Source organism: Diprion similis, chromosome 13, assembly GCF_021155765.1.
Source record: "Diprion similis isolate iyDipSimi1 chromosome 13, iyDipSimi1.1, whole genome shotgun sequence".
NCBI lineage: Eukaryota > Metazoa > Arthropoda > Insecta > Hymenoptera > Diprionidae > Diprion > Diprion similis.
The window spans coordinates 3,169,997-3,178,887 of record NC_060117.1 but is presented as its reverse complement, the minus strand read 5'-3'; positions in this window follow the sequence as shown (position 1 = coordinate 3,178,887).

The window sequence follows — 8,891 nt, the reverse complement described above, 5'->3', positions numbered from 1 at the left end:
TGTGAAAATAATATATACGTACTTTGAAAATATAATTTTTAGAATAGTTGGAACAAATTGAAAAGAGAAAAAAAAAAAACAAACAAAACAAATGATACAGATACGAAAGAAAGGGAAAATTATAAGTAAATAATGGACAAAATGTGGATGAAGATAGATTGATAAGATATCAAACAATGCATTTCACTAGTAATTAGTAAAAGTAATAATTAGTGATAGTAATAGTAATGATAATAATAGAAAATTAACAGGGGTTTGATCTACGATTGAAAAACCTTGATTGCCTTAATAAAAGTACGCTAGTGCGTGTTTAAAAACTTATTTGATGCGAATAAGAAGAACACAAAGTAAAGATAATCCAAGAAATAAACCGACAAGCAAAATAACTAAGAGCAAAATATTTGATATAACTTATATTTATTTAGTATAATTAAAAAAAAATTTTTTTCTTAATTGCGTTTTCCATGACGATTTTTCTCTTTTTCATTTTTTTAATTTGTCTTTCAAACCACAATTTTTCGCTCTTTCGCGCATTCGTATGAAGACTCATTTATTCGGAGCGATAATATGTGTAAATAGAAATAGAAATCGAAGTACAATCAGACAGGAAATCCAGGTTTGAAGTGAAAATAATCCGCCAAATACTTTTTATAATTGGTAAAAAAAAAAAAAAAAATTCGTCTTACGTTTGTATTGTTTTTGCTTTCTCTGTATTCATGTTCAATTCGGTTTAACGATGACAAATGAAACGACGCGATGGCGATATGATAATTATTGTTGATCGAGAAAAAAAATTTCTATTCCACCCTGCGTTAATATTATTCTTATTATAACTGTTATTATCAATGTAAATTAAATCGGTACGTGTTTTTATTTTTCGTATTATTTATCGAAATATTTTGAATAATTGTTATAATTTTGATGAATCAAAAAGTGTTTTTTTTTTTCTTTTTTTTTTTTTTTTTTTTATCTTTTTCACTTACTGTTATTCATATTAGTCTTCTTCTTATTATTGTGATAATGTGATTGTTGACAATAAAACACGTAAAGAATAGAATCGCGATAAGAAGATTCAAATAAAAGCAACTGGTTGAAAAGAAATATTTAATTGAACGGTGTTGTTGGGAAGAGATTTGTTTATTTGATATATAATAAATTCTATATTTTATCCCAATCGCAATAATCGCTACAATTTTCAACTTTAATGTTTATATCTTTTGATTTAATCCGTATTTTTCATTCTTTCTTTCCTCTCCTTTTTTAATCCCCCCCCCCCCCCCCCCCCCCCCCCCGTCATATACGCCTACGCGTATAATCAATAATTGCAAAGAAAATAAACATTTTTAATATCTTCAAATCTTTTGCCGCAGTCGCACTTATTTCTAGAGTCAAAGATATTATACACATATCTGTACGTAAAAATACTTTGAGAATAATCTCTAGTCGTTGAAAGAGGAGAAAAATTTACAAAAAAAAAAAAAAAAAAAATTCAAAAAAAATATGAATAAAAAGAAGAAGAAGAAGAAAAAAAATGGCAAAGGTACTAAAAATTTATTGAATTAAAAATTTTATTGAATAACGTCGAAAAACAAAAACAATAAAAAAAAAAAAATTACAAATTATTCACACAGAGTTGCCTTCGGAAAATGTGCATTATACAACACAACAATATTCGTAATTAAAATAATTATTATCATTAATTTTGATATTATACTTGAAAACTTAATTAAAATGTAAAAACTGTATATCGATTAAACTGAACACGGCAAACAGAGAGATATATAGATACAGAGAGAGAGAGAGAGAGTAAGCTGGACGATTTTTGAAATTTCTTTACTCTTTATATTATTATTATTATTATTATTATTATTATTATTATTATTATTATTAATATTATTATTATTGGGTATTACAAATATATTGTTAACAGGTATCTGATAATCATGTATGCTTTCTGGCGAATAGTCAACTCATATATATTATATACACCCACGCACACGAATTATATAAATAACTATATCATCGCAATGCACCCATTATATGATCGATATTGCTGCTACTACTACTGCTACATTATTATCGTAAGTTAAAGTAAATTAACTATATTTATTCATATATGTATGTATATTTATATACAAATGTATACATACATGTATTGAAGAAAGAAGAAAAACAGAAAGAAACAAAATATTGTAATTAATTTAATATTTCTTAGTTTTCGATACCTATATATACATATATAATATAATACATAACAGATACATGAAATAAATGTGTAATCAATTGCTCGATTAATTCCTGGTGATTATTTATGCAAACAATCATACGCAAACACACACACACACACAGAGACATTGAGCACATATATCTTGAATATTGGAAAACAATGTATGTTTTTCAATATCTAGTTATTATTATGACTATTATTATTATCACTATTGTAGGAACGATTTGATTTTTGATATTTTCAAGAGGGAAACAATTTGAAGGAAAAACGAAAAATACATGCTATTATAAAAAGGTGTCGTTTACTTACGCGAAGAATAACGTTGGCATGCAATTGTTTTTTCGCTTTTCCTTTAACACGAATGCGTGATTAGTGCCTTGCTAACAATTTTTAATATACATACTTATATTATATAGAATAATGAATTTTACACATTGTGCATATATTACACTTACATATTAAACATTATAAATAATGGTAAATATTATATGCATACGGCTCTGAGCGAATGAATTAATAATTGATTAGTAAATATTGATGATAATTATTGAAAATTATGCCGATGTTCAAAACAACGTTTATTATTATTATTATCACTATCATCATCATCATCATCATTATCATCATCATAATCATTATTACTGATATTATTTTATAATTGTAAATAGAAGAATCGTTGTGAAACTTTTTTTGTTGTTTTCAACTTTTTTGATTGAATTTTTATTTCTCTTGTGACTTTCAATTTTCTCTTTTTCTTGCTCTCCCTCTCTCTCTCTCTCTCTCTCTCTTTCTTTTTCTCTGTTGCATTGAAGGTTTTTCGCGTTGAATAAATATTTTGTTCACATTTTTATAAAAGTATGATAATTAGTTTTCTATAATATTTTTTCCTTCATACTTCCACTTTTTTCATCGTGAATTTTGTATTAATATGCTCATGCGTAATGATCGTTTCTGAGAGTAAAAAGATGAATTGAAACTCTTGTCTTGTGTCATTCATGCATAGGTATTATCTTCAAATTGATACTCCTTGAAAATAAAAATTGTATTAGATAGTCTGTATCCAAATTAGAATCGATATTAGGTGATAAAAGTGTGAATTTTTCCATATCATACACCAATATTAAAAAAACGAGAAGAAACAGAATTAAATAACGAAAACCAGAACTGTCTCGTAACAAGGATCGGTGATAATTGTATAGATAAAGATGCCTGCGAAATAGTAAAGTAGTAGTGAAGAAATTTAGAAGGAAAAAATCAGAAATTACGAATGAATAATGGCATTTTGGTGGACTGAAACATTCGAAAATTTGATTGAATGCCTGTACAGGTCATTAAAAAAAACGATGGCGTTTGCTGTAACACTTCATGAAGAACATATTGATTTTGTATTTTATTGGATATGACTAAATTAGAGCAGAAAAACGATCCAGCTGACGATTATGAGATTTCCATTCTCATTCGCACGACCTTTCTGCTTCTCTCGTACTGCACCAATAGAAGAATAATAACATGCTATAGATCGATTTGAGTCCTGAAAATATTTATAGAGTATAACAGGTTTAACAGACGACCGGAACTGAAATAAATGAGTATGAATAATTGTACATACTTTTAATTTGTTCTGTTTTTAATCTATTTATTTCTTTTTCTTTCGTTTTTGCCCCTTTGTAATTTGTATAATACAAGAAGAGTAATGACAATGTGTATTTTAAAAAGATACCGAAAAATATATTGAGATTTTACTAATTATTACTGTTGTTGTTTCTTATGAAATTATTCTGCGTTGATATATTTCGTTTTCCTGATTCAATATTTACGAATCATGCTGTAATCTTCGGTACTGTAGATTATTAGCTATTCTAGAGGAATTTTGTCACGAAACTGCTCCTGATATAGAAAGGGCATAAAAACCACGGACGTGGATTTGTTTTATTCGAATTATTGTAGATAAATTGTTCCGGCGTTAGAAGCTGTATGTCTAAACGCAAAGCCTTTGCTTCAGAGGGCGTGCATGGGCTTGCTTCGCTGTTTTGTGATAATAATTAATTTGAGCTACTGCGAATTTTTCGCTTAGAACTTCTGGTCCGCTACCTGCAGCAACTCTATAATGCGCCCAAGCTAAAGCATCTATAGATTGTTTGAAATCATGCTTTCATCGATCGTGCAATCGTCATTTCCATGCGTTCCTCGCAACGTACTCTGACTACGCTCTATCGATTCCTCTTGAAAGAGGACGTCACATATGTTCGCCACATTTTTAGAAGTTATCAAAATTTTCGCCAAAAATGCGTAGGGGTTAGCCTTGGATTTTTTTTGGCCGAAAAATCTTTTGTCTGGGAATCGAGCCGTATGACGCTTTTTAGACTAATTCGACGCCCAGGAACTCAGAAAACACATGAAAAATAGCCTAGGACCAGCAGCAGAGAAATGACGATGAAAATCTGCAGTTTTTCGGCTGTAACTTTGCAGGTGTTGCTCGCAGCGTATCGGGACTGCGATTAATCGATTCCTCTCGCAAAATCACGTCGGAATAGTACCCTAAAGAATTAATTGCAGCACTTTTCAAAGTCGTCGAAATTTTCGCCAAAAATGCAAAGGGGTTAGCCTTGGATTTTTTTTGGCCGAAAAATCTTTTGTCTGGGAATCGATCCGTATGACGCTTTTTAGACTAATTCGACGCCCAGGAACTCAAAAAACACATGAAAAATAGCCTAGGACCAGCAGCAGAGAAATGACGACAGAAATCTGCAGTTTTTCGGCTGTAACTTTGCAGGTGTTGCTCGCAGCGTATCGGGACTGCGATCAATCGATTCCTCTCGCAAAATCACGTCGGAATAGTACTCTAAAGAATTAATTGCAGCACTTTTCAAAGTCGTCAAAATTTTCGCCAAAAATGCAAAGGGGTTAGCCTTGGATTTTTTTTGGCCGAAAAATCTTTTGTCTGGGAATCGATCCGTATGACGCTTTTTAGACTAATTCGACGCCCAGGAACTCAGAAAACACATGAAAAATAGCCTAGGACCAGCAGCAGAGAAATGACGATGAAAATCTGTAGTTTTTCGGCTGTAACTTTGCAGGTGTTGCTCGCAGCGTATCGGGACTGCGATCAATCGATTCCTCTCGCAAAATCACGTCGGAATAGTACCCTAAAGAATTAATTGCAGCACTTTTCAAAGTCGTCGAAATTTTCGCCAAAAATGCAAAGGGGTTAGCCTTGGATTTTTTTTGGCCGAAAAATCTTTTGTCTGGGAATCGATCCGTATGACGCTTTTTAGACTAATTCGACGCCCAGGAACTCAGAAAACACATGAAAAATAGCCTAGGACCAGCAGCAGAGAAATGACGATGAAAATCTGCAGTTTTTCGGCTGTAACTTTGCAGGTGTTGCTCGCAGCGTATCGGGACTGCGATTAATCGATTCCTCTCGCAAAATCACGTCGGAATAGTACCCTAAAGAATTAATTGCAGCACTTTTCAAAGTCGTCGAAATTTTCGCCAAAAATGCAAAGGGGTTAGCCTTGGATTTTTTTTGGCCGAAAAATCTTTTGTCTGGGAATCGATCCGTATGACGCTTTTTAGACTAATTCGACGCCCAGGAACTCAGAAAACACATGAAAAATAGCCTAGGACCAGCGGCAGAGAAATGACGATGAAAATCTGCAGTTTTTCGGCTGTAACTTTGCAGGTGTTGCTCGCAGCGTATCGGGACTGCGATTAATCGATTCCTCTCGCAAAATCACGTCGGAATAGTACCCTAAAGAATTAATTGCAGCACTTTTCAAAGTCGTCGAAATTTTCGCCAAAAATGCAAAGGGGTTAGCCTTGGATTTTTTTTGGCCGAAAAATCTTTTGTCTGGGAATCGATCCGTATGACGCTTTTTAGACTAATTCGACGCCCAGGAACTCAGAAAACACATGAAAAATAGCCTAGGACCAGCGGCAGAGAAATGACGATGAAAATCTGCAGTTTTTCGGCTGTAACTTTGCAGGTGTTGCTCGCAGCGTATCGGGACTGCGATTAATCGATTCCTCTCGCGAAATCACGTCGGAATAGTACCCTAAAGAATTAATTGCAGCACTTTTCAAAGTCGTCGAAATTTTCGCCAAAAATGCAAAGGGGTTAGCCTTGGATTTTTTTTGGCCGAAAAATCTTTTGTCTGGGAATCGATCCGTATGACGCTTTTTAGACTAATTCGACGCCCAGGAACTCAGAAAACACATGAAAAATAGCCTAGGACCAGCAGCAGAGAAATGACGATGAAAATCTGCAGTTTTTCGGCTGTAACTTTGCAGGTGTTGCTCGCAGCGTATCGGAACTGCGATCAATCGATTCCTCTCGCAAAATCACGTCGGAATAGTACCCTAAAGAATTAATTGCAGCACTTTTCAAAGTCGTCGAAATTTTCGCCAAAAATGCAAAGGGGTTAGCCTTGGATTTTTTTTGGCCGAAAAATCTTTTGTCTGGGAATCGATCCGTATGACGCTTTTTAGACTAATTCGACGCCCAGGAACTCAGAAAACACATGAAAAATAGCCTAGGACCAGCAGCAGAGAAATGACGATGAAAATCTGCAGTTTTTCGGCTGTAACTTTGCAGGTGTAGCTCGCAGCGTATCGGAACTGCGATCAATCGATTCCTCTCGCAAAATCACGTCGGAATAGTACCCTAAAGAATTAATTGCAGCACTTTTCAAAGTCGTCGAAATTTTCGCCAAAAATGCAAAGGGGTTAGCCTTGGATTTTTTTTGGCCGAAAAATCTTTTGTCTGGGAATCGATCTGTATGACGCTTTTTAGACTAATTCGACGCCCAGGAACTCAGAAAACACATGAAAAATAGCCTAGGACCAGCAGCAGAGAAATGACGATGAAAATCTGCAGTTTTTCGGCTGTAACTTTGCAGGTGTTGCTCGCAGCGTATCGGGACTGCGATTAATCGATTCCTCTCGCAAAATCACGTCGGAATAGTACCCTGAAGAATTAATTGCAGCACTTTTCAAAGTCGTCGAAATTTTCGCCAAAAATGCAAAAGGGTTAGCCTTGGATTTTTTTTGGCCGAAAAATCTTTTGTCTGGGAATCGATCCGTATGACGCTTTTTAGACTAATTCGACGCCCAGGAACTCAGAAAACACATGAAAAATAGCCTAGGACCAGCAGCAGAGAAATGACGATGAAAATCTGCAGTTTTTCGGCTGTAACTTTGCAGGTGTTGCTCGCAGCGTATCGGGACTGCGATTAATCGATTCCTCTCGCAAAATCACGTCGGAATAGTACCCTGAAGAATTAATTGCAGCACTTTTCAAAGTCGTCGAAATTTTCGCCAAAAATGCAAAAGGGTTAGCCTTGGATTTTTTTTGGCCGAAAAATCTTTTGTCTGGGAATCGATCCGTATGACGCTTTTTAGACTAATTCGACGCCCAGGAACTCAGAAAACACATGAAAAATAGCCTAGGACCAGCAGCAGAGAAATGACGATGAAAATCTGCAGTTTTTCGGCTGTAACTTTGCAGGTGTTGCTCGCAGCGTATCGGGACTGCGATTAATCGATTCCTCTCGCGAAATCACGTCGGAATAGTACCCTAAAGAATTAATTGCAGCACTTTTCAAAGTCGTCGAAATTTTCGCCAAAAATGCAAAGGGGTTAGCCTTGGATTTTTTTTGGCCGAAAAATCTTTTGTCTGGGAATCGATCCGTATGACGCTTTTTAGACTAATTCGACGCCCAGGAACTCAGAAAACACATGAAAAATAGCCTAGGACCAGCAGCAGAGAAATGACGATGAAAATCTGCAGTTTTTCGGCTGTAACTTTGCAGGTGTTGCTCGCAGCGTATCGGGACTGCGATTAATCGATTCCTCTCGCAAAATCACGTCGGAATAGTACCCTAAAGAATTAATTGCAGCACTTTTCAAAGTCGTCGAAATTTTCGCCAAAAATGCAAAGGGGTTAGCCTTGGATTTTTTTTGGCCGAAAAATCTTTTGTCTGGGAATCGATCCGTATGACGCTTTTTAGACTAATTCGACGCCCAGGAACTCAAAAAACACATGAAAAATAGCCTAGGACCAGCAGCAGAGAAATAACGACAGAAATCTGCAGTTTTTCGGCTGTAACTTTGCAGGTGTTGCTCGCAGCGTATCGGGACTGCGATCAATCGATTCCTCTCGCAAAATCACGTCGGAATAGTACCCTAAAGAATTAATTGCAGCACTTTTCAAAGTCGTCGAAATTTTCGCCAAAAATGCAAAGGGGTTAGCCTTGGATTTTTTTTGGCCGAAAAATCTTTTGTCTGGGAATCGATCCGTATGACGCTTTTTAGACTAATTCGACGCCCAGGAACTCAAAAAACACATGAAAAATAGCCTAGGACCAGCAGCAGAGAAATGACGACAGAAATCTGCAGTTTTTCGGCTGTAACTTTGCAGGTGTTGCTCGCAGCGTATCGGAACTGCGATCAATCGATTCCTCTCGCAAAATCATGTCGGAATAGTACCCTAAAGAATTAATTGCAGCACTTTTCAAAGTCGTCGAAATTTTCGCCAAAAATGCAAAGGGGTTAGCCTTGGATTTTTTTTGGCCGAAAAATCTTTTGTCTGGGAATCGATCGGTATGACGCTTTTTAGACTAATTCGACGCCCAGGAATTCAGAAAACACATGAAAAATAGCC